The 27123-nt window shown below is 37.6% G+C and overlaps 1 pseudogene; it reads right to left on the bottom strand.

Moving 5' to 3' along the window:
* Window positions 1-19175: 19175 nt before the first annotated feature.
* Window positions 19176-23048, bottom strand: LOC109459405 (nucleolar RNA helicase 2 pseudogene; annotated as a pseudogene).
* Between the last annotated feature and the right edge of the window lie 4075 nt (window positions 23049-27123).

Raw genomic sequence — 27123 nt, forward strand, 5'->3', positions numbered from 1 at the left:
TGACTCAGTAAAACAGCAATATAATTTAAATTTAATATTGAATACCCATGAATACTTGTACATTGGTGTAAATGTGAGTTTGTATGAATGTGTTTGTGGTGTGCATCTGTGTGACTTTTGTGTGGTATGGGCGTGCGTGTGTGTAAGTGCATTGAACCTATTATGTGGTGTGTGTGAATGTGTATAGTGATTGTAAGGGGTCACCTCCCCCCATCTTTCTATGAGTCAAGTGGGCTTCAGTGGGAAGATGGTACCACAGCCATGATCGTCTTACAATGGAGGAAACCTAGGAGTACCAAAATGCTCTCTTCTTATATTTTCTGGGTAACTACAGGGCTTTGAGTTTGAAACAGTGAATAAAGTCAAGTGGCTTCTTGGAGATCTTGAGAACCTCTGTCCACTTTGCTTTTTTTCCTTAGCTTTGCACTGCTGTTAGGGAAGAGTTATTTCTTCGGAAGAAGAAGGTGGCTGTCCATTATAGTACAGCAGATTGCTCTGGGCACCTGGGAAAATAGTCTCAATGGGAACATTCCCGAGTTTTAGTGACTTTTCCACTGGTGGCTAAATTCACAGAAAGTGATAACAAAGGAAAGTAACGTTTGCACTTGTTTAATATTCAGTGCAGAGTGTGAAGGAATCTCTCTCTTATTGACGGTGAGATTAACTGTCTCTTCAGGAGGCGAGAAACGAGTGACTCATCATTTAGTCGTGTCAACTTTTCTGCCTGTTCTAGGCCAGGTTCTGCTCACGTTCATTTTTCTGTTTCAGACTGAGACCAGCCGATGTTTCTTCCCAAGTGACCTAGTATTGCTCTTGCTAACTACACTGCAATTTGCCTCATGCCTCTCAGGAATAGTAGCATTTTTCACTATTCCATGCTATTTATGAAGCACAGGCATTGTGATTTATTTCCTTCTTCAATATTTATCAATATTAATGAGTACTGTGCATGTTTTTTGGATCAGGCACTTAAGTTGAAAGACATTTAAAAGTGATACTGTTACGTGGTATCAAGGTGGGTTAGACCTTGCAGAGAAAGTGATCTGTTTTGATTAACTTAATGAGATAATGAGAAAGTGATCTGCTGTAGATATATTCTAATCAATATAAAGAAATAGGCTAGTTAAGACATTTAGCTATTTTGCCTGGACATAGCCATTTTCAGTATATGCTTTCATTCATATTTTTATAAAAATACATATTCATGGTAATGATTTAAATAGTATGAATTTGCATTCTCCAATCTGGTAGCTATTAGCCACAGAACACTGGTAAGCACTTGAAATGTGGCTAGTCTAAACTGATAGATGCTGTAAGTATAAAATGCACAATGGATTTTTAAAATTTTGTATGAAAAATCATATACAGTATCTCAGTAATACTTTTATATTGATTGCATGTTGAGATAATACTTTGATATATTACATTAAATAATACATGCTTTGATATATTACATTAAATAATATATATCATTAAGATAAATCTTACCTGTTTTCTTTTTTTTAATGTGACTATTACAAATTTAAAATCATATATGTGACTCCCATGTGTGGCTCACTTTATATTTCTCGTACACAGAAATGATCTTGAAGAATAAAATAAAGTAAAACAAGTAATATACAATAAAAATAAGTAAAAAAAGGAAAAGGCTCCATTTCCTCACCTCACCCTAACCCCAATCCCTCTCCTGAAAGTTAAGATATTTCTTCTGCATACCTTCATACATATAATCATAAATTATTTTCTGACAGAAAATGAAATCACAATATACATAGAGTTTTGCAATTTGCCTTTTCCATTTAAGAATATAGCATGGAAATCTTTTCATAAATATGTACTTTTTTTAACTTGATTTTTTTTTTTTTCACTGAAACATAAAATGAAACCAGCAGACTTGCCCAAAAGTGCCAGTTAGTACCTTCAAGGCACTCCCTGGATGGCTGTAGGTGGTGAATCCTATTCCATGTTTCTACTGCTGGACACTTAGGACATTTCCGAGGCCTCAGTTGGCCCCCTGTTCATCTTCTCCTCTTGGATCCCAAAGGCTCCAGCTTCTCTCTCATCTTCCCTCTTCAGAGCAGTCTTATCTCTGAGGCCTGCTGCAAGCCCAACTTGTGCCTGGAGAAGGTTCCCTGTGAATCCTGGCTCTGAGAACAGCTTAGAGAGCTTTCATATTTAAAGGCTTTTCCACTCGACACCCTTGGAGTAACCAAATTTAAGAGACCTCAAAATAGAAGCCATTGGGGGAGTGATTCCAAAAGTCGAAAATATAGTCGATCATGAAATCAGCCAGTTATATAAATGCCTCCTGATTAAGGGGATTTGTATCTAAATATTTAATAACATCATTAACGAGAGGCTTTGGATTCAGAAACCTCAGGTGGAAGTGACAGTGAGGTGAAGGGATTTTACTGAAAATAGCAGGATTACGTGAAAGTCACTCACTAACCTTGAGGCCCCATCTCTCTTCTCATGGTTGGCTCCCAGTGTTTTGTAGCCAGAGTTGTAACCTCAAAACAGATTCGAGGATTCATTCCCCTTGGAGGAATTAAGCATAATTTTTTTTTTAAATTGGGGGGTGGCTACCCCAAGTCATGACGGCTTCCACTGTGAGCCCTGAAAATGAACAACTCCTATCACATCCTTGATGAATCCTAATTCAGGATTGAACACATTGAGTTGTAAGGTGATGCTTAATTTCTATAGTTAAAAAAAAAAATCTGTTTCCTAAAAGAAGTACATTATATCATTTTATGAAAACATGACTTTTGTCACAGGCTTGTCTGCCCATGGAGAAGTTTCCTGTGAAGGAACTCTTCTTCCTTGCCCATGGATGGCAGTTGGAGATTGGGGTCAGTGGCTTGTTTGACTCACATTGTTTAATTGAACACAGGTTTTCTTTTGGATTAAGCATGTTGGAATGCTTGCTTTGGCCCCCAAGGCAAATATTCAAGGACATTAAGTAATAAAACTTAATATAGGAGCAATTAAAATATGGAATATAATTTTTGAAATATTAGAAACCAAGCTGAATGTTTATTATTGCAAACGTTAATAAAAAGTTAATTGTGCCCTTTAGCAATTAATTTATGCACAATTATCTCAGTGTTACTGGTCCTTCTGAACTAATTATAATTATATAGAGGTATTAAAAAGAAAACTCCAAAGCAGCTACAAAATAGCTCCATAAAAATCTGTATGCTTAGCCGATGTGGAAGCCCTTAGCTATCTAAGAAATGTTAAATGAGTTAAGACTGTACTCCAGTTACTATATAAGAGTTGATCATTTAAAGTTACATAGTATGCTGTTGAGAACATTTAAAGAACTTAAAAAATGTCACACGGCATTCAAAACAATTACTGTCTATTGTAACTTTTATTTAATCACAGACAGAGTCTTCTGTGCTAGAGCGTCTGCATTTGGCTCAATAGATGTTAAATTAATGCACTGGAATAATGTAAATCTATGTAGTGTTATCTTCATAGCTGCAGGGATTTTTTTCCGACTTCCACAACTTAAATATTAGGTAGCTTCTCTCAATTGAATTTATTATTAAATATTAGGTAGCTTCTCTCAATTGAATTTATTATAATATTACAAGTAATAATAGCATTTATTGATAGCCTACCAGCTGTTATGTATTTTACATATAACAATCAATAACTCTTATGAACTCTTAGATCATGCTAGCTCTGTTCCAAATATAACTATATATATAGTACCAAACTTATGTAATATGTAACATAAATATGTAATACATAAATATGTTTATATAGTTAAAATATATTTTAAATATTTAAAATATAAATAGTATATATTTATTTACATATGTTTAAATATTAAATATAATTTTATTAAAATATCAAAATACATATGATCTAAGATCTGTGTGTGTGTGTGTGTGTGTGTAGAGTCAATGAATGAATCATCAATGTGTGTGTGTGAGTATATATACATATGTGTGTGTATGTGTATGTGTATGTATTCATTTGCTCTTCATAAGAAATGTAACTGTTACTATTATTTTGGAAAAACTGAGGCATGGGGAGTTAAATGCCTTGTTCAACACGGTGGCATTACAAAGTGCTAGAGGTGCTAGAACAAGGATTTGGACCCAGGGAATATAGTTCTGTTAATGCTACAGCCTAACCACTAATCCACATTGCCTATTTGGAGCCATATATTTTGGGGTTTGGCACCGTGCTTTGCTTCTTAGCAGAGTGAGTGTGACCTTGGAAAAGTTACTTAACTCACTTAGGAAATGGAGGGTAATAACTGAAGCTGTCAGATAGGGATGCCTGCGACATTAAATGAGATAATTTGTGCACATGAATAGCACAGTGCTAGCACAAGGTCCATATGTCCAGGAAATGCAAGCCTTTATTATCATGTATTATTGCAATTCTCCAAGTTAAATATCATTATCCAAATTTAACAGAAGAACAATCTGACGTCCATAAAGTTAAGTATATTGCTAAAGGTTCATGGTGCGAGAACAAACATTCTAGCTAAATGTTACCTAATTCCAAAATTCTACATCTGTTCATTCTGACAGAGATACTGTAGCAATGACTGCAGATCTTTTCAAGGTTACATTTGATCAGACATGTTGGAGGCGGGTAGGTATGGCCTTTACTTGCTAAGACTGATTGCTTCTCTTACTACTAGCTACAACCAGCTCATGTTCAGTCACTGGATTTCACATTTAAGAGTTCCCGGGAATGTAGCAAACGAACTCCAGTTTACTGAAAACTTATGTTTATACCTAGGACTGAGTTGTGCTAGAGTAGGGATGGTGCCGACAGAGGACAGTCATGAGGGAGATGAGGAGGACAAAAGAGGCACCCCTGGGATTCAAATCTTTTTCTTGATTCACTGGGGAGACTTATTTTTATTTTCTGAGAAAGTGACCTAAATGTTTATTTGATGCCTGAAATGTTTATTTCTCCCCAATTAAGTTGCCTTTCAGAGATGGCCTTGAGCTGAGTTTATACTCAATATTGTAGTATCCTGTTCCAGTTTGAGAATAATATTGGGTAAAGTTGTGCCTTTTCCTTTATGTTAGCATTTTTTTGGTTTTGTTTTTTGGTGAGGCAGGAGTATTTAATTCTTCAAAGAGTATCTCAGTGACCAACATTGTTTCAATGGTAGATATTTTAGTAAATATTTAAGTTAAATATTAAGTTTGATATAAGTTGTAAAAATGATGCAAAGAACTACTGTAGCCAAAATTACTAATGGATGATATTTTGTTCAATTTGCCTTATATTCTCTGTCCCCACCTCTCTCCACACATTACATAGATTTTTTTTGTTCATCATTTGACCATTTAGAGGAGGGTAAGTTGCAAACATGATGATGCCCTTTTATCTGTATTTCCAAAGTACAAGCATACTCTGTCAAACAACGTGTGTGTGTGTCTGTGTGTGTGTACGTGTGTGTATCAGGAAATTTAATATTGTTGCAATATTAAATATTATTTAATCCTTAGTCTGTAATCAAATATCACCAATTGCCCCCAAAACGTCCTTTATGACTATTTTTATTCTTAGTCCAGGATGCAATTCAGGATCATACATTCCATTTAGTTGTTACATCTATTTATTATCCTTTAATCTGCAGCAGTTTCCCAGCTCTTCGTTTTTTGTGACTTTGAAATTTTGGAAGCATACAGGCCAGTCATTTGAATGTGTCTGATGTTTCCTCATGATGAGATTCATATTATGCATTCTGGGCAGGAACGCCACACAGGTGATGTTTTCTCTCTATGAGAAGGAAGTAAAGTCAGTGTATTTCATTACTAGTGGTGTTAACTTTGACCGTCTGGTTAAGGTAGTGTCCATCAGCTATTTCCACTGTATAGATAGAGCTACTTGGTTCCTTCTTTCTGTAATTAATAAGAACAATACTTTTAAACTATGGAAATACCTTATTCCATCAAGCTTTCATCTCCTATAGTGGTAGAATTTTTAAAAATTTATTTATAAATACTTAGATAAATGAATATGTATAATCAAACTGGGTCAGTTATCTGAAATATCATATATATATATATATATATATATATATATATACACACACACACACACATATATGTAATGAATTGATGAAGAAAGCAAATCTACACAAAACTAACACATTATTCAAAGTTACCACATACAAATAAACATGCACAATCCACTTATGCCAATATGCAAGGTGTTCCATGCAAATGAAAGCCATCTTCCAATTCATTTAGGAATTTTAACTAGTCAGGATTTTTAAATATTATTGCATTTTTAGTCCTTGGGTGGGCTAAAAGAAAGTGAGACTGAGAAGAATGTGGAGGGAGAAGACCCCTTTCTCCCCCACTGCCAGAGTCTAAACCTTAAAAGATCTGAGAAAAAGAACAAATAAGTTCCCTTAGTTTAAAACCCTTTCATCTTCTGTTAGATTATTTTTTGTTGGTGTGTTTAAATTAAGTTATAGAACAAAATATCTCTCTGTGTTCTACTTATTAAATGGCCCTACAATGCCTGTACAGATTATAGAATGAGGCCACTTTTAGAACATAAAGGACATTTAAAAAATCATTATGTCGACTTTATTTTATGGTTGAAAAAATTGAGACCCATAAGTAATCTGAATGTTAGTTGTATAGTACTAGGAACTTGAATTCTGATTGTTGACCACCATCTGGTGTTGTAACCATGAGATGACCTTATTTCTTGAAGGCATTCTGCTTGATTACAACTGAGGATTTGAAAATAAAAATTAAAAAGAAGATAATAACACTGGGTTGAATTTATGGTGGTAGAGGATTCTTTCAAATACCTGTTTTAAATAGTGTGTGTCCTTGTCACTGTGCTGTAATAGTCTCTCTACTGGGTTAAAGGGGCACAGATGAGATGGATTCTTAATATCATTATTAATTACATTGTTCTCACTTCCTCTAGTGTATTATCTGATACTGAAGGAAAATATACCCTTGGCCGCCCATTCCTTTTAAGGAAAAACTGTACCCCTTGCACCCATCATATAAAATCCTAATGAACTTCTCCAAAGAGACAGAGGTCGTGTCAACCTCTAGCATTATTTTCACTTCAGGAAAATCTCTATAATGTAATCTTGATTATCCTTTAAAATAGCATTTGGCTTATGGACAGAGAGCTCAAGAATCCTTCTAGAGCCCAAGGCACTGGAGTCTCCTCCCTAGGTTTCAATTGCACACACACTTTATCTTTGGAATTGTACCAGAAAATCCATTTTAAGTCAATCTTTTATTGGAAGGGACATTGTTCCCATCATTTCCCTTATACCTGATTTGTTTGGAAAATTGAGAGCTCATAAAAGAGGATCTGGTTGTAGTTTCTATCCCCTCTACTTTCCTAGTTGGATGAGACTTTTATAAATGCCTGAGTACCACTACCAATAAGGATTTGTCATCTGTTGTCAAAAGAGTCATACATAATTCTTATTTTGAAGTTGAGCTTTAGATTTATTTACATGTTGTTGTTGTTTTTTTGCCCCATTAGCTTAATGTTTTAAGCTCTATAGTTATGATAATATATGTTCAAGTTCCATTTCTAAATCCATCAATAACAATGCAATCCAATTTTGGAAAAAAAAGAGAAATTATTAGTCAATGTCTGTATATTAATCATTCAAAAACAATAAAAATAAAATTGAGGGCAGAACACTGGTTGCCTCGAAGTGTTGAATAAGCAAACTCCTCTGGGAGATTTATCATCAGGATTTATAATTATCTTTCCTGATGAAATTGAGCTTCGTCTGTTAGAATTAAATTGAAGATCACCTTTCCTGAGTCCTGCAACCACGAAAATATGTTCCTGAAAATGTGTTCTAGACAAGGAATTATATAATTCCTTTTCCAAATATTCAAAAAAATCACATATAATATTTTTTTTGTGTTTCTTTTCAGTAAAATTTTATATATGATCCTTGTAAATACAGTGATTGTACAGATACTACTAATTTATCTGACTTGATTTCAGCCTGGGAATTTACAATAAGTGAATAAGTACCTTAAGTCAAATAGCCAATATATTGAATGGAATAAAGCTACCTACAAGCAAGTGCTAAGGACGAAAGGCAGGTTGCACCACTAGAAATCATACTAAATAGAATTTTAACATTTCCATGTTCAAAAATATGCTCTTCTTTTAATGTACAGTGTCATCCTATTTACAAAACCACATACATGGTCAAAATTCTTCAATTGCAAGCAATAGAAACCACAGTACAGATAAGCGGGGGGAAATGTGTTTTCCTGTTTACAAACTTGGTAAGTCCAAGAGGGATACATTTGAATTTAGGGACACTGGGGTCCCAGAGTTCAGATCCTGATGTTTTCATCTCTCTCTGGGCATCACTGAGCTCTGCTCCTATGTTCTTATCTTTATTCTTGAGGCTTTCTTCATATTGGCCTAGGGAGGCTCCAGGCTCATATGTTCATTGATTTCAAGAAAGATATAAAGAAGCACCCTCCTGTAGAATTTGTCAAAGTCTCAAGAGTTACCTGTTTGGACCTCTTTGGTCAAATGCCTACCCATGAGGCTAATAACTGTAGTCTAAAAGATGAGAAAGCATCATGGATGAAATCCAGATCAAAGGTCATGCTTTTTTACCAGAGGGCAGAAAAGGCATTGTGATTGACAGTCCCACCTGGGTCACATGGGATAAGGAGTGGGCAGTTGTCCAGTTGAAAGAGGGGTGCTAGACAGAAAATCATAATAGATGATGATTATATCCCATCCTCACCTTTATAAAAAGCCATATAACGTTTACAACGTTGTCTTCTATTGACATTCTCATTCTAAGCAATGTGCCATTGGAAGGAGTCACCTCTTATTCAGGTGACTGGAGTTAGGCTTGAGTGAGACTCACTTGTAACTGGGGTGGACTATGGAACTACTGGTGTAGGGCTATTCCTTGGAAAGGGCACCCAGAACATCAGCAGGGGCTCTCTTTTGCACGGCAGTGCTGCTCAGCTATAAAATCTCTTCCTTCCATTTCTTTAGAATTCTGTTTTTAGTGAATATGAATGTGGGGAATATATTTTACCATCATCTTTTCCACTCTCCTATCAAGGATTTTAAATCACCCTTCCTAAGAGTTAAAATTTTTAAAAGAACAACAACTTGAAACATGATAGTCAAAAGTTCAGGGATGTTTGGCTTAAGGCTGTATTTTTCCATTTCCTTCTTATCTCTCTGGACTGCTTCTATAGCTCTTCAATTTTCCAACAAATAAGAATGCTAATATGACTCAAGCAATAGAAAAGGCGGTCTGGTTGGCTACAAGGGCACCGGGATATGAGTCAGAGGATCTGGATTTCCATCCTGTTTCTATTTATTAGGAGCAAAACTTTAGTCCATTTTTATAAGCTCTGTGAGGGTGATTTCCATGGGTCACATTAAGGGCATCATTTATTTCATCAGTATTTCTTTCTTGAGCACTTAGTATATCCCAGACACGTTGTAGAGGTGGAATACAGCCATGGAAAACAAAGGAAAACAAAAACAGAAGAGGCCTCTGCTTTGAGGGAAGCTGCATTCTAGTGTGAAGGAGCCCGGCACTGAATGGTTACATAAATAACAAATAAGGTAATTTAAGTAGTGCTAAGTGCTCTGAAGAAAATGAAGCACAGTGATGAGACAGCAAATGGTGGATGAGGGAGTGAGTGGTAAGGACTATTTAACGGGGATAATGACAGAAGATCTCTTTAAAGGGACATAAAATATGAGCTGAGACTTCAGTGATGAAAGTAAGTTAGTCACATGAATAATTAGGAAGAATGTATTCTGGAGGAAAAGAAAGCACCAAAGTGCTAAATTGGGAATAAGGTGGGATTATTTAAAGACTAGTAAATATTTAATGTCACTGATATGTGGGATATAAAAATGAAAGTAACAAAGGAACAAGACAAAGAAAGAAAGACAAAAACTCAGGGACACAGACAATAGTTTAGTGGTTACCAGAGGGGGAGGGGGGAGGGGGGTGGGAGATGAGGGTAAATGGGATCAAACATGTGGTCATGGAAGGAGAACTGACTCTGGGAGGTGAACACACAATGTGATACATAGATGATGTATTACAGAATTGTACACCTGAAACCAATGTAGTTTTACTAACCATTGTCACCCCAATAAACTTTAATAATAATTTAAAAAAAGACTAGTAAGAAGGCCCGTGTGTCTGATCCTTAGTGAGGAAAGAGAAGAGAGGGAGAACCGAGTTCTGAGAAACTGACAGAGGCCACCATTGCATGGTTTTAGGCATGTGACTGACGTGATCCAATTTTTGCTTTTAAAACACGTTTTGAAATGGTTTGTCTAGGGGTAAAAATGGAAGTGATGACTTCAGCTAATGTTGTAATAATCAAGGCAAGATGTATTGGTGGCTTGAAAGAGACTATTTGGAATGAAGGTAGTGATAGGTTGTAGGTAGATTTTATTTAGGAGGCATCATGAGAGGACTTACAGATAGACTGAATGTGAGGAGTGAGGAAAGAGATTAGCCTGATTGCCAGGGTTTTTCTCCTGAGCACCCGGCATGATACAGGGAAGCCTGGGAAATAAAGTTTGGCCTTCTAGATATATAAAGTGCTATGATGCTATGATTTATTTGAACCTAAGATGAGTTCCGGGAAAGTGAGAGCAGGATCACCTATGCTATGTCTTCCTAGTCACTCAGGAAACAGTGAGGTGAAAAGATATTCAGGAGTCCAGTACTTCTCAACACTCTGAGTCCAACAGTATTGTAGAAGCTTTTTTTTTTTTTTTTTTTTTTTGACACATTATAACAAATATGGAAATGTCAGATACGTTTTTTGGCTTACTGCCAGATTTTTTTTTTTTTTTATCCCCTTCTATGACTTCCCAAATTTGTAGGCAGACATGAATTTGGCAGTTGCTATAGAAATAGAAAAATTATGACATGCCGAACTACTCTATCACTAGATTTATCTTTGAAATGTTATGTTCTCTACATTCTTTCCTCCTAATTAATTATAACTTTGAACATTTGGGTAGACGATAAGTTGACAGAAGGCTTTGCCCCCTCTGGCTGAAGTGATCATAATATAGTGAGTAGTTCTTCAAATTGTATGACCCCAGACTGTGATAAGTGGAACTGTGCTTTTCATAGCAGAAAAGTAGAAAGAAGTACTTCAAGATACCTTGGCAGTGTTTGCCGCCGTAGCAGTTGCATGATGCCAATGAAGACAACTAACAACAAGGATTTCTGTTGCACAGAACACATAAAAATAGCTTTAAAAAATCATTAGCCGTCAGTGTTCAAACTTATAATCGACAACTTAAACAGTGTTGCTTTGCTTGATGTTAGCGATTAAGTCCTGGTGACCAGAAAATTCAGGGTGGGTGAGAAACGGGGAGAAGGGTCTTCTGAATTATGAAAATATTTAGGTATATGTATCATTACATACCTCTCCTTTTCCATATCTGTCAGCATGTAGGCTCCAGCAGGGAACACACGAAAGTGAGTGTTGTGAGATGATTAGCAAAGAGAAAAATGCCCGCTTCCCCACACGCACACACCTAACTTCTCCTCCTCTTGGAATTTATTCTGTAGGACAAAACAGGGTGAAGGTTTTCAGGGCCTATGAAAAATGCCTTGCCAGTGAGGTGGTCTCTCCAATTGGATTGTTAAAAAAAATGGCTACAGTAACACCAGATGAAGCAGTGACGCTGGTCACAGCCCATCCATGCTGGGTGTTACCTGTTTGTATATGTGTCCGTCTAAGGAGCAGAAGGTCATATCACTGATTTCATCTCCATGTCCTTGCTTGTGTTCAAGTAAGACACAGTTCCATGGGTTTATTGGCGTTTTAAATTTACTTCTTGAAATAGCTCTTTATGTCCTTTGCCCTGTTTTCTGTCATTTTTAAATCATTGGTCTGATATAAGTTATAAATATCTTTCCTGGTTTTGCGCGTGTCATGTAATTTTATGGTGACTTTTTTTTATATCGATATTTTTAGCGTGTACAAAGTCAAAGCATTCAGTCTTTCTCTTTCGTGATTTCAAGCTTTGTCATCACAATTAGGAAGTCTACCCCTCACCCAAGATTGGCCACCTGATTTCTGTCTAGGCGAGTTTTTGCTTTCTAAAAAATATTGTTATTTCATGATTCTATGATTGATTGTAATACAAGGGAAGAGATACAAATTCAAGTTGCTGTATTTTTTTTTAATGAATAACTTTATTATAGCAGGGGCACTATCTCCCAAGGCCTGACACTGACTATGTGTAGCACATAGTAGGTTCTTAATAATTACTGAGCAAATGAATGAATAAACTTCATCTAGACCCTAATGGCTTCCTGTGGTAGATGTGAGTCAGAAACTTGAAGGTTTATAATAATCTGATAACTTGCTGTTAAGAGAGCTGAATTCAGGGCTCTATAGTACTTAGTAAGAAAAAAGGAATTCTTTTTAGCTAAGCTATAGAAACTTTATGGATTTTGAAGGTATTTAAAACACACACACACACACACACACACACACACACACAAACACACACACACACCATTAAATTATTTTAACCAGAGACAGTATAGAAATGTGAAAAACTTTTGAGTGAGACAGATTCAGGTTTGAATTCTAATCTTTTAAATACTTGTTTTGTTTTTTCAAATTTTTTTTTTTGTTTCAGGTGTACAATACAATGTAATAGTTAGTAGATATTTACACCCCTCACAAAGTGATAACCGCCCTCCTCCAATCTACTACCCCTCTGATATCGTATATAGCTGTTACAATTCCATTGACTCTATTCCCTATGCTGTACTCCACATCCCGTGACTATGTATATATTAAATCATAGTTGACATTCATTATTATTCAGCTGCAGGCGTACAGCACAGTGGTCAGGCATCTTACCACTTGCAATGATATAAATCCTTGTTTTTTAAATCCGGATTTTGTTACTGATTTTTCTAGACTCAATTTTTCCCTCATTAACGTGGGAATAACAGTGCCTACTTTCCAGAAACATTATAGGAATTGCAGTGTCAGCATACAACAAGCATCTAACACAGTGCCTATGAGAATGAATGTATGAATCCTTGCTGCCGTTTTTAACTCGAAGCATCTTTCTCAAGTTCTCAGAATTTGAGAGATCTTTCAGTAGATGTTAGAAGCCTTTTACTACTTGTGTTTCTTATGAAAACTTTGATATGTGGGTAATTTTCTACTATCAGAGTGTTTACTCTTTCATTTATCATCGTGGACCAAGTGTACAGAGTCAGGTTGAATTAAATGCACAGGCTGCAGAGTTTGAGTGATTTGGAATTAAATATATCATTTTCCAAAAGACCACACAGTTAATGTAGTGGTGACGAACCCTGTACCATGCCACATGGCTATAGACACATATGTCTCATTCTCCAATTAAATAAATGCCTGTCTTTATCCAATAGAACGTTCAGCAATGTTTAAATCTAGCTTTTGAATTGCCCTGTTAATGAGTCATTTATACGTTCACATGTTCTCATAAACTAAACTCAGATGTTCACATGATATTCTGTTGCCCAGGGAAAATGCTGACTGAATTGCTTAATGATCCGAAGTATAACAAAAATCTTAAGAAACTACTCATTTGTCTACTTGGTGGCAGTGATATAGTCACTGTTGAGAGTATGTGCCAGAGAAATAAATTGTGCACTAAAGCTATTTCTCTTGTTCCACTCCATGGACTGAGGACCCGTTTATATTATCCTATAAAAAACATACTGTGACTGGAAACAAACACTATTCTTACATTCTTTCCCTAAAAGGCTCAGCATGATCCTTTTTACGTAAAATAGAATTCTCTCGAGCAAACTAATGAAATACAGTGAAAAGAAAATATCATCAGGAGTAAAAAAGAATAATAAAAATAATAAATTGCTGACAGTTTCTGTCACTCTTCCTGCTTGCAGGAGATGTCAAATGTTAAACTTTTAAAAGGAAACTTGGTAAGATTAAATGCTACCAGAAATAATAACTTAGACAAACCAAGCTGGGCTTCTGCACATCTTAACAAGAACACCCATTTCCAAGCAAAATGTAGAGCCAATCTAGTTTTCATCTGCTGAATTCCACTTCCTTTTCAACACTGTGTCATTTTCTTAGGGATGCTTAGAACTCTCTTCTTTAAGCCACCTTGCTTAAAAGTGCTAATTTGTTCTATTACATTAAAATTAACTTTTCCACTGAGAACTGCATGACTTTGCCTTACTTTGTTATTGAAATACACAAATTAACACCTTATCTTATGTAAGGCTACAATCCCAAATGACTAGGATGCCTATATTGAAAAAAAATCATAAACATTTTTCATTATGCTTTATTTTCTTTGGAATAAAAATGATACAAAATAACTGAGGAGGATTCTAAAAATGGACTTAATTTTATCTGAAACATTTATTCATTAGTAATGAGCATTATTTTGTTTTTCTGACTACCCTGACGGAGTTTATATCATGTGTTAAATAATAAATGGAAAAAAAAGATTGACAAATGTCATGCAGTTATTATGTAACATGATAATTAACTCTTTCATCAGAAAAACAAAATAATGTAATTTTTTTACATTCAAATCTGTTTAATTGGGGATGATTTTTAGGTCTCAAGCTAAAGTATTCAGTTTTTGCAACTGAATTATCTGCAGGTCATACTCAGACGTAACTGAAAGAACACTAAAAGAACTGTGTGAGTTAATATGGATTAAAAGTATTCATAGCATGAGACCACATTTAGTTTAGGACTAAAGTTCATGTATAGATTTTCTAAAAGGTGAGTTTGACCTTTTATTTTTGTCTTCATTGCCTACCACATATAACACAGTGTCTTCCATATAACAGGACAACCGTTTGGTGAATGAATGAATGAATGAATGAATGAGGAAACACAGTAGACCTCAGCTGCTTTAACAGTTCTTTGTCCAAACTAACCATTGGGCCCAGTTTGTTTTTCTGTCCTTCATCATTTGATAAGCATACGTTTGCCAGTGTAGAGTATCAAGGTCAAGTGCCAGTAGGTAATTTCATGTACTTCCATTCACAAAAATGATAATAGAAACTATTTCTTTAAAAATTACTATATTGTAATTTTATCTAAAATGACTATATGTAATATTTTTAAATGTTCATCCTGTTCTTTCTTGAGCCTGATCATTCACATCTAAAACCAAACTTTTAAAATATGTACAATCTTTGCTTCAACAATACAGTGGGGATTGAGCTGTAATTAAACACATTTTCTTTCTCAATTGGAAAATGTCCATACCATGAACAGGCAAGAATTATTAAATTGAGATAAAAATGTGCTTGTCTAGATGAGTGTATGGATTTGGGCAGACATTGCCATAAAAAATTACTTTGAAACAAGGATATTCAATACATTTATTCAACTACACTGAAACTGAATTATCACTTCCTTTGTGGCTTTCTTTACTATGAGCCGGGTAAGAATTATGAACCATCTTTGGTCCCCATGTAGAGTAGTGGAAGCACTTGGAAGGCTGCTGCTGCTGCTCCTGGCTCGGGCACAGGTTTGTGAGATTTTCTAGTATCCAAACAAATAACGACAGTGCTACGTGGTCTCTTATCATCTGAGTGCTGTGGGAGTCTGGCAGCTTCAGGCAAAAGCTGTCTTTGTAGATCCTCTGGTCTCAGCTGCCTTCCCCACTCCTCTCTTCCCGTGGTATGTCTTGCATCTGTAGGTTTGGACATGAAACAGCAGCTGCTCAGCTGAGCAGGTCTCATTCTTGAGAACCCTGGTAGCAGCACACGTCCCTGTTGCAACTGTACCTGTTTAGAATCTGATACATGACCATGGGCACCTTTTCTCATCTTTTACATATCCACTGAGATGTCAGCTAACAATGTTGATAAACAGGTGTAAACTTTAAATAGCAATTTTGCTTTCAAATGCATACAAGATTTACAAACAAAGAAATAAAGAAAATGTCATCAGGTATATGGCCACTTCTCCATGCCTCTCCAGCAGGCCTGGTCCAAGGCCTTGATATCCCACATGCATAGAAAAGACCTGTCCGAATCTGGAGGCCCAGCAGCAGCCCCAGGCCCACCTCTGTGGAGGTTTGTTTCTTTCCTCCCAGGGGTAACCTGACTTAGGACAGGCCAGAAACACAGATGAACTTCTCAATGTTTGCAGTACGGAGTTTGAATACAGGAGCTGAAGGCAGTGTTCAGATGTGATAGTTACATAACAAGAATATATATATATATATATATATATATATATATATATATATATATATATATATATATATATATATATATATATATTTGCCCGTAGTGCCTGGCACAGAGCTGTTTAATCTCTTGTCATTTCCTGTGTGATAAGGGTGATAGGAGCTTATTCATAACAAGCCCGTTTCAACCAGACCTGAGCTTATATTTAACGACATGACTGGCGGCTGGATGCTCCTGATAGCTTCAGCGTGGGGGCTGGTTCCCTGAGGAACCAACTGTATGATCATAGGGTTGGAACTTTCAGCCCCAACCCCAGTCTCCTCCAGGGAGGGGAGAGGGGCTGGGGATTGAGTTAATCACCAATGGCTAATGATTTCATCAATCATACCTACATAAAGAGGCCTTCATAAAAACCCCAAGTGAAGGGGTTTGAAGAGCGTCTGGGTTGGTGAATGCATTCATGTGTCAGGAGGGTAACACACTCACCTCCAAGGGGACAGAAGCTCCGGCACTTGGGGACCCCACTGAATGTCACCTTATGTGCCTCTTTATCTGGCTATTCCTTTGTATTCTTTATCACATTCTTTGTAGTAAACCAGGAATAGTAAATTAAGTGTTTCCCTGAGTTCTGTGAGCCATTATAGCAAACTATATATCTGAGGAGGGGGGTCATAGGAATCGCTAATTTGTAGCCAAATCAGACAGAAGTGTGGGTAACTTGGGGACCTGCTACCTGTGACAGGCATCCAAAGTGGGGGCAGTCTTGTGGCACTGAGTCCTTACTCTGTGGGGTCTGTGCTAACTCCAGGCAGTTAGTGTCAGAATTGAATTACATTGTAGAATGCCCCGCAGGTGTCCGTAGAAAACTGGAGAATTGTTTGGTGTGGAAAATGCACACATTTGGTACCATAATTGCTTTGAGTAGAGAAATAGTTTTCCTTGACCAGGCAACCTGAACTAGTGTACATTTTTGAAGTGCAGTCGTCCAAAACACAGACCCCATAGCCTGAGTTTGTACTCTGGCCCTGCCACTCGCTGGCTGTGTGAATTTTGTTCAAGCAATTTAATCTCTCTGAGCCTTCTTGTCCACAATTGCAAAATAGAAATATTAATAGCACCAGGCTCATTGAGTTTGAGGAGGATTATGTGATTTAATATTTGCAAATAACTGAGAAATTTCTTGGCCCATAGTGAGAAGTTCGGGCCAATACATTAAATGAATGAACAAAATAGAGTAGAAAGAATCTGATGTTTCCTGTCCTGCTTTGTCCTCTGTGTTCCATGTCTTTTTGCCTCATGGAGAATTCATTTTGTATTTCTATGTATACTTTTTATCATTAACCCTTGTTCAGCTAATATCTTTATATTATAGTTCCCCTTGTTTATCATGAAGAGCTAAACAATAGAAGGAAAAACCCCAACATTTTCTATTCAAATATTTGTACTCAAGGATACAGCAGAAAATGTTTATTCATTGAGTTAAAAATACCACTGTGTACATATTCTTCATGATTTTTATTTTCCATGAGAAATATAATGAGTACCCCCATGCTATGAGAAAGGAGTCAACATGTGTTTCTTCTCTACTATTGAAAAATAGCTCAATTATATGTCACTTACCTAAAAACAATTGAGGTCAGACAATTAAGTTCCTGAACTCACCCTAGAAAAAGTGCTACAGACCTCACTGCTGAATATCACTATGGTCACCTTTGAAGTACTCCCCTTGGGAAGTTGTGCATCAATGCCAACACCTAGCCCACCCTTCAAAGCAATTTTGGAACTCTTTTTTCTGGAATGGCCATCAGAACTGTTGTTATATTACCCTAGATGTCCTGAATGTCATAAAAATGTCTTCCTTTCAACATTTCCATTATCTTCGGGTAAATAAAGAAGTCATTGGGGGCCAGATCAGGTGAGTAGGGAAGGTGTTCCAATACAGTTATTTGTTTACTGGCTAAAATCTCCCTCACAGACAGTACCATGTGTGCTGGTGCATTGTTATGATGCAAGAGCAAATTGTTGGTGAAAAGTTCAGGTCGTCTAACTTTTTTATGCAGCGTTTTCAGCACTTCCAAATAGTGAACTTGGTTAACTGTTTGTCCAGTTGGTACAAATTCATAATGAATAATCCCTCTGATATCAGAAAACGTTAGCAACATCGTTGCAACAAGTTCTCAATCTTACTAATCGTCAGACCTCGTGTATTGCACCTGCATCAGTGATTTTTAACCAGGAGCAATTTTGTGTACCTCCCTTCACCTAAAAAGGGACATTTGGCAACGTCTGGAGACATTGTTTGATTGGCATAACCGGGGGGAAGGTGCTGCTGGCCTTTAGTGGGTAGAGGCTGGGGAAGCTGCTAAACATCCTGTAATACACAGGACAGTTCCCCATGACTAAGAATTATCCATCCAAAAATGTCAATAGTACCAAGGTAGAGAAACTCTGATTTACATATAGGGTCTGCATAATTTATGTTTACACCCTATGAGTTCTTTAGACTTAACCAGTTTTGATGGCTGTATTTTAAAAATGTGTTCTACACGGAACACATATTGAACTGAAACAACTGAATTATGTTCATAATAATTTTGACTGTCAAATGCTAAAGGCCCCAGGCTCATGTCAGTGTTACCGTTCATCTAGTTGTACAGGTCTTCTATCTTTTTTCTTAAATGCAAGTTAATATCTTGAGTTTTAGATTCGTAGCTGCTATGTGCTGTGCAAATTCAAGTTGATTTGCATGACACGGACACATGTCGGGATGGCTGGAGTACCTTGCTTGACTTGCTAGTGTTGTACGTTCTATTTGCAATGTCAGGAAGATAAATCCTATCACAAGACAAACATCCAAAGCCTTTTAGTATATGTGCTGCCGAAGTGAGCACCATCCAAAGCCTTTTTATTGACTCCACACTAATCAGGTATTACAACATTTGAGCTGTGGTGATGTAGATGGATGGATACAAAGGACACTGGAAATGCACCCACGTGGTCAGAGGTCATCTATAAAATCTTTGTGGATGTTTTCTTCTGGAGTCAGCCTTGAGACAGGGCAGTCTGCTTCCATGCTGTCCCACGGTGTTATTAGTTTCCTAAAATTATCCTGAGACTCAGTAACCCTTTGAGTCCCTGTCTTCTATATTATAAGCTGAGTATTGAAGAGATGGAGACAGTGGGTGGTGTTGGGAAGATGGGTGTTCTGGTGCCAGGAACACAAGGCATAGAAATTTCATCCATGGTGGTAAAATTTGGGAGATTGATAATCCTTAATCAAATAGAATCTTAGTATTTCATAGATGAGGATAATGAGGTCAATCTACTCTTCATTTCAGTCAAAATTTCATAGTGCGTTCCTTGTTTTATCTTAAAGTATTTTTCTGAATTAGGGAAACCTGTCAAAGACTCTAAGCCAGGGGTGGGGAGGAGGGAGAATGGGTAACAAGACCAGATTTTCATTTTTCCAATATCATCGTGACAACAACATAAGGCAAAATTGGAGAGAAACAGGATTGGAGGCAGGGAGATCTATGACAAACTCGTTAGAGCAATCCAGGTAACAAGTGATGGAGGCCCAAACTGAAGTAGTTTCAGTTTGAATGGAAAAGAGGAAATGGATTGGAAATTTTAGATACGATAGAATTTATAGGGCTTGGCCATAAATCAAATGTATAAATAAGGCAGAGAACAGGGCTGGGGTGGAATATGAGGAGGTGTCTAAGGTACCTCCAGGAGGCTGAGATTAGCTAAAGAGGTCAATAATAATACCACTCATTAAACAGTAGAAATCAGGGTCAGCCTAAGGACGTAGTGGAAAATGACAAGCGGAATGGAAGTATTGATTTAGAGGTGACTGTAGAACCCCCCAGCAGAGATAATAAAGAAATAAATTCAATAAACAACTTTGCTGCTTAGCAGAAATGTCTGAGGTAGATATATATATTTTGAAGTCATCAGGATAGAGTGGCAAATAGTCAAAAGACATTGACTTGTCAGGGTCTCAAACTTGACTACAGTTCTGCATAAGACAGATGCTGTTGTTACTTCTACAGGAACACTAGAAAACGTAAATCTATGCATAAACTGCATTTCTCCTTCAGATTCTGGATATATTTGAAATGAGCGTATCTCTTTATAGTTTTAAGTCTAAGAATATCTATTTTACATTCAATGAATGTGTCACATTTTATCTTATTTCATAAATGTTTCATTGTAATACATTTCTTTTAAGAACACTGTTAAAAGACACTTTTAATTAAAAAGACAGGTCAACTTCAAGAGTATAGACAGATACATGCTTGATTTTTCCTCATGATCTATAGACAATACATTCGAATATAATAAATTCATACACCTTTTCAAAAGGAACACCTGACATAGAAGTAGCTATCAAGTTATAAATGACAATCATCAGTGAAATAATTTAGATGAAGCTTGTCTCTCTGGAAGAGATGGGGCCTGGGCAAGTGGTCAGGAAGGAAACACAAGGTCCTTTTAACTTTGTATGAAAAAAATGTTCAGTTCCCTGTTGCCAAACACAGTTCTGTTTTGCCATATAAATCTTCTAGTTCAAATCACTGACCAAATGCTTTACTGAAACTCTGCTTCTGGCCTTTGTTTTGGAATCTGTTACTTTTGTTGCCACCTCCTGATCGACGTCCTCTGAAGTTTCTGTTTCCTTCCCACTGTGCCCTGAAGCTTCTGTTTCCTCCCCGCTGGCCCCTAAAACCTCACTTGCCGTCCTGCTGTCCTCTGAAGCTTCGGTACCCTTGCTGTGGTCCTTCCAGCTCTGGTTGCTCCGTGGCCAGAGAGAGCTGCCGGGGCCGTGAATCATGCCATTTTTTCCTGTATTTCTGTTACTGCTGCAGTAGGGACGTCAAAGCAAACACCCTGCTTTCCTTTGAGAAAGACCATTCCCTTCACGTTGGAATCGATAGCCTCACCCAGTTACTCCTTAAGTTTTGTCCAAACATAACTAATGTTTGGCATTTCAGTTGAATACCGCCAAGATCATGGTCCCAAAGCCAGCATCTGAGTTGATCAAGGAGCTCTTGTCTACTGATGTGGCCCCTGAAATCCAAGCCAGTGCTGCCGCCAGGGCTTCCCCAGCCCCCTCTCCCCTATCAGTCTCTCAGCTGACTGTTTCAAGTGACGAATGGCAGTGGGAGGCAGAGAATCCAAAAGCCCGATGGCATCTCTGCTGGAAGCTGTTATTGTCTCTGTTTCAGAAGGAATACCTGTGCGTTTAAATTTAATTCCCACCTTTTGTTCCACTTGTGCCGATACTCTTCCTTGTGCTGATAAAAGCAGATGCAAATCCCTGTCCTTGCAGCACTACCTGTTCGCCCAGAATGATGACTGTAGGACTCCACATCCTTTGGAGGAGAACTTGGTATAACCAGGTCCACCTCAGGGATGTCCAACCCATGTGCAGCCACGTTGGTTGCCACCAAAACTCCAAAATCACCATTTCTGAAGCCTTTCAGGGTGATTTCCCATTGCTTCTGTGGAATGTCTCCATGCAATGACTGGGCATCCTGCTGTATGGACGCATTCTGAGACAAGTCCTGGGCTTCTTTCTTGGTTTCCCAGAAGATGACACTGTGCCCTTGAAAACCACTACATGCTCGCATCACATCCCCAATAACTGCTGCTCTTTGAGTCCAGTGGCACTTGACAGCCAGATGCTCCACAGTGAGTGCCATTTTCTGAGTCTTTTTGCCAATTAGGTCCACCTGTTCACATGTAGATTTCATGTAGTTCTTGGCAACATTATAAACCTCATGGGAGCAAGTTGCAGAAAAAAAGCAGTGTTTGGAGATTATCTTCTGAATCTTTCTTGTGTGCCACACTTTCATCTCTTCCACGTGATCATCAAAGCCCATATCCAACATCTGGGCAACTTCATCCAAGACAATATGCTTAAGTTTGGTGAGAGCTAGTTTGCCATTCTGCAGGTGGTCTTTGATACGACCTGGTGTCCCAACCAGCATATCAATCCCATCCCACATGTGTTCAATTTGACCTCCAAAGGGCGTTCCCCTAAAAACAAGCCACTGCCAACTTTTTTATGATATCGCTGAAGTCTCTGCTTACTTGATTTGCCAACTCCCTTGTGGGCACAAGAACCAGTACCTGAGGGGCATGGCCTCCCCTCTGGTCCTGCAGTTCTCCCAGAAGTTTCTCCATCAAAGGGATGGCAAAGGAGAATGTCTTCCCAGTTGCTGCCCGCGTCTGTGCAATTAAATCCCTTCCACTATAGACATGGTGAAATGTCTTTGCTTGTATAGGAGCTAGGAAGATCACTCCACGGGCTTTGAGAACTTTAATAGTCTCTTCAGATATGGGGAAATTAGAGAAAGCTCCTTCTTTCTGTTCCCCAGGTATTTCCTGCTCTAACTCACTGTTACTTTCTTCACTGGCAGCTTTCTTGGAGTTAGATTCGGGTCCAGAATGAGAGACCCCCGTCTTCAATTTGGGGCTTTTCCCTCCAATTTGTCCATTCATTTCCTTTTCTTGCTTCATCTTCTTGGGCTTAGGTGCACCTAATTCTTTTTCAGAAGGCTCTTCATTTTTTATTGCTTTTTTGGTTTTAGAAGCAACAACTTTCCTTTCAGTGAGCTCCTTTGGGTTTTTTTTTTGTTTGTTTTTTTTACACTTTTGGTTTCAGGAAAAATAATGTTGTCTTGAGATGGCTCTGCTTTCTGTTTTGCCTTTTTGGATTTAGGAGAATTCATGTCAACTTTAGAAGGCCCTGCTTTCTTTTTAACTTTTTTAGCTTGGGGGGAAACAACGTCTTCTTTTTCTTCTGCTGCCTCTTCAGATGTTGTCTTTTCTACCTTTCTTCTCATTTTGCTTTCAAAGTATCTCCATTTTTCCCATGGCCGTGTCTGATTCCAAATCTGCGTCACTAAGGAGTTTCCCTGGCACCACTCAGCACAGACTGTGTAGAGCGGTCCACCACGTAGAGAGAAAGAGAACTGTACTACATTCTTATTATTTGTATTTGTATAATTTGAATAATGTATTTGAATAATATAATTCTTTATATTATTATCATTAATATAGTTCATTTTATTATAGCAATGTTCAAATTTTTAGAAAAGAAAACAAATCACTGGACAGATTGGATGTCATGTTGTTTGTTCAAGAATATTCTGAGACAATCTTGGAAACATCAGGGGAAGGGGGTTGGGCAGAAAGTACAAAGTTGGTCCTCAGTCTGACTCTGATCTACCTGGAAAGAAGAACATCAACCAGTGTAAAACTTTCTGCATCTGCATGAATAGAAATCAATGGAATTGATTTTTGAGGGACTTGTTCCTTTGCTGCCATTTCAAAACTCAATACCATGTAATGTTCTAGAATAAGGTCATTAAAAAGATCAGCAGGAGAAAAAAATACAAAGTTTTACTTAATGCATGAAGATTACACTTTTGCAAAAGCCTTTAGTTGTACAAGTTTCCAGTGAAATGTGAAGTTTTAATTTAATCACAAATCTATAATATGAAAGTAGGCATTGTGCTTTCCAGTACTAAGAAATCTATCCCTCCTCTGATGTGTGAAGGATTTAAATGGCCAACAACTCTAAACACTAATAGCTTTCCTCTTTTCCCCTCATGCATCTGTAGCACATATTGTGATTGCCCAAAGGACTCTGAGCAGTGTATTTGAGCATATTTAAGAATTAAACATTAAAATTATATTAAATCATTATGGCAACATGATAAAATGTCTATGGTAATTATACCCACCAGATTATGACAACAGACTTTCTTTATTCCATTAAAAATAAGAAGAATCAATAACTAAAATGTGTATGCAGAAGTTTTTATTCTTTAAAAAGTATTGGCTTACAAATGGTGGTATTCTTTAAAAAATCAACTGAAGTGCTTAAATTGTGCTTATAACTATTTCAGGCTTACTGTTAGGTACCAAATTGGGTTTGTAAACGTGTAACATAAATGTGCGTGTGTGTGTGTGTGTGTGTGTGTGTGTGTGTGTATTCAGTTGATAAAAAATTTTTTTTTAAAAAATAATAAAAGAAACATCACTTGACCATTTCTGTATAAAGTAGCAACATGAACAGGAGGATAAATTCGAGCAACCAGGAAATAGAGTCTCACATAAGGATATGTGCCATTTATCTCTAGAGAGGAATATATTCTCTTCAAATCTCCTTGGATGACAGCTTCAGTCATCCCTAGAGAATGGAGAATTCATTGCCCCAAAACTTCTGCTCCCAGGATTGTAAGATATGGAGGCAGCCAGGTGTGCAAGAGAAGAGCATGCCTGCTGCATGGTGCTCACCTACCCATCTTTCTAGGTTAACATGATGGGTCTCTTGTCTTTCATGTTAGCCGAGAGAATACACCCTCCTCCTGGGTAGGGCACGATTCTCCTCCTCACAGAATAAGCCTGAAGTCCGCTATCCAGAATTGTGTTAACAGAAAAATCCTTTCTGGGCCTCATTGCTTTTTTTATTTCTAGAATTGAATCTATTTATCCAGTGTCTCTTATCTTTACCCAAGAGAAACTGAGAACGGCAGTAGGGAGGTAGAGGACAAACACACCATAATATTTTGAATGTTTGATGGGAGGCCAGCATTGTGCTAGGCATTCAGCACATTGTAAATCCAGGACCGCATTTAGTCTCCACTAAAACCCTGTGAGATGGGCATTGTCTGCATTTTACATATGATATAAACTAAAGCTGTGAAAGTTAAGTAGCATATCCTGTTTATATAGCTAACAGGGGAGCTGCAGGAAATTAAAACTCGGACCATTCAGCACCCAAGCCCGTGTTTTTAAATTGCATTTTTTTTTTAAACCAGCAGCTTAAATGATTTTTATGCACACTAAAATTTAGGAAGACAGCCCTCACCACTTTGTGCAAACTTTGTTGCGTGAACATAACCAAAACTTGAATGATTAAATTTAAGTCTCTGCTTTCTCTGAGCACGGAGCCTTTAGCGCGTGCTAGTAAGTGATTAACATGGCAGATAGTCCCTTTTGTCCCTTTTGCTGAGCTACTGACACTAACCCACTAATTTCCATCTGAAGCCATCCTCATCTGTGGGTGACTTAGCTTTGGCTCAGCCAGGGCTTCTGACTTTGACCTTTGAGTCATTTGCATTGACTTTACCTCTTCTGCCAGTTTATATAGAACTTTGACCCTGGCAAGAGGAAATCTTGATTAGCTCAGCAATGACAACACTCTTCTTGTTTATCTAGGAACATTTTTCTCTTATCTTTTCTAAGACTGATTAGAAGGGTTGTGCTAACCCAGGCTGTTGGCAAGGGTTCCATGATATGCATTGGATCATAGAACTTCCTTTGTATAGTTAGTCCCTGCAAGCTATGCAAAAAATATTTATTTTCTCTTATTGCTCTTTCCTAAAATTCTAAGTGAACTGCTTTGTTTGTTTGCCAAGTTACTTAGATTTATGAACTCTGCTCAACATCAATATATAATGTTAACTTGGTCCAATCCTCATGTTCCAGATTTTTTATTAACCATTATATGTCCCAGATGATTTTATAGCTAATTTGTCATCATCTTCTCATTTAGACACCAAGAACTGCTTAGAAACATTTTACTAAAAACAAGAACTTACTGAAAACCAGCACTCTCCGTAAATAAAAGTAGATATGCAGAATCATATTAAGAGGACAGTGAAATACTATACTAGCAAAGATCTTAAATCTATGCTAAAATATGTTCCTAAGAAGTAGATATCAATAACTCATTGGGAAAAAAAAAACCTTAATTGAGGCTGTTTATCAAAATGTTGTAGGCCAGTGTTCTATGCCTAGTAGGAGGTTACTATCCATATCCTTTGAGAATTTCTGTATATATTGGTAGAAAGGTATATGTCTAAATCTTATAAGGCACTGTTCGTATACACACACACACACACACACACACACACACACACGTATATATGTATATATATGAGAATGTGAGAGAGAGAGAGTCTTATTTTAGAGTTATTGAAAAATTCTTTATCTTGATTAATGTGGTGGTTAGTCATGTGTATACATTTACCAAAACTCATAAAATTACACACGCACTGTGCCAGTCTCCCATTCCTTGCGAACTACTGGAAATCCACATTCATGTGCCACTTTACACAGTTCTCAAAAAAAACCGGAGAAAAAGACTTGGTGTTCCTGTTCTGAAGCCCCCATTTTCAAAGGAGAACTGAAAGTGAAAACCTGTTGCTCTGGACTGAATGTTGGACAGAATGTATGTGACCACCCAGAGTTCCTACATGAAGCCCTAACCCCCAAAGAAGTGCTATTCAGAGAGGTGGCCTTTGGGAGATAATTAGGGTTAGAGTGGTTCGCCAAAGGTGAGACCATCACGATGGGACTAGAGCCTGAGAAGAAGAGAAGGAGACAGCTCATTCTCTGACATGCACGCATTCAGGAAAGGCCACATGAGGTCCCAACGAGAAGGGGGCCATCGATAAGTCAGGAAGAGGGTTGTCACCAGAATGTGACCTTGCTGGCCTCCTGGTCTCAGACGTCCAGCCTCCAGAACTGAGAAAATAAATTTCTGTAGTTGAAGCTGCCCAGTCGATAGTGTTTTGTTATGGCAGCCCAAGCTGATACATCTGTCAAAGTTGCAAAGATGCTAAGTGCTCGGCTGAGCTCCCAAAGCAGATGGATCTCCATGCACGGCGCCAGTCTGTCTCTCAGGGCTTAGGAGTCGAGCTCTGTGAGGCTGTTTCACATTTGCATTGGCTGCCCGTCACTATTTGAACTATCAGCATGCCAGTTGTGAAAAGCAGTACCACATAATTAAGGCTCACTTTTGTGGAGCCCGTGCTGTTGTCGGGCACTGTGTTTAATATTTTGTAAAACTTGTCTCATGTGAGCTAATTTTCTGCTTT

This window comes from Rhinolophus sinicus, chromosome 8 (genome assembly GCF_057876585.1).
Source record: "Rhinolophus sinicus isolate RSI-liver-muscle chromosome 8, RSI-T2T, whole genome shotgun sequence".
NCBI classification, from domain to species: domain Eukaryota; kingdom Metazoa; phylum Chordata; class Mammalia; order Chiroptera; family Rhinolophidae; genus Rhinolophus; species Rhinolophus sinicus.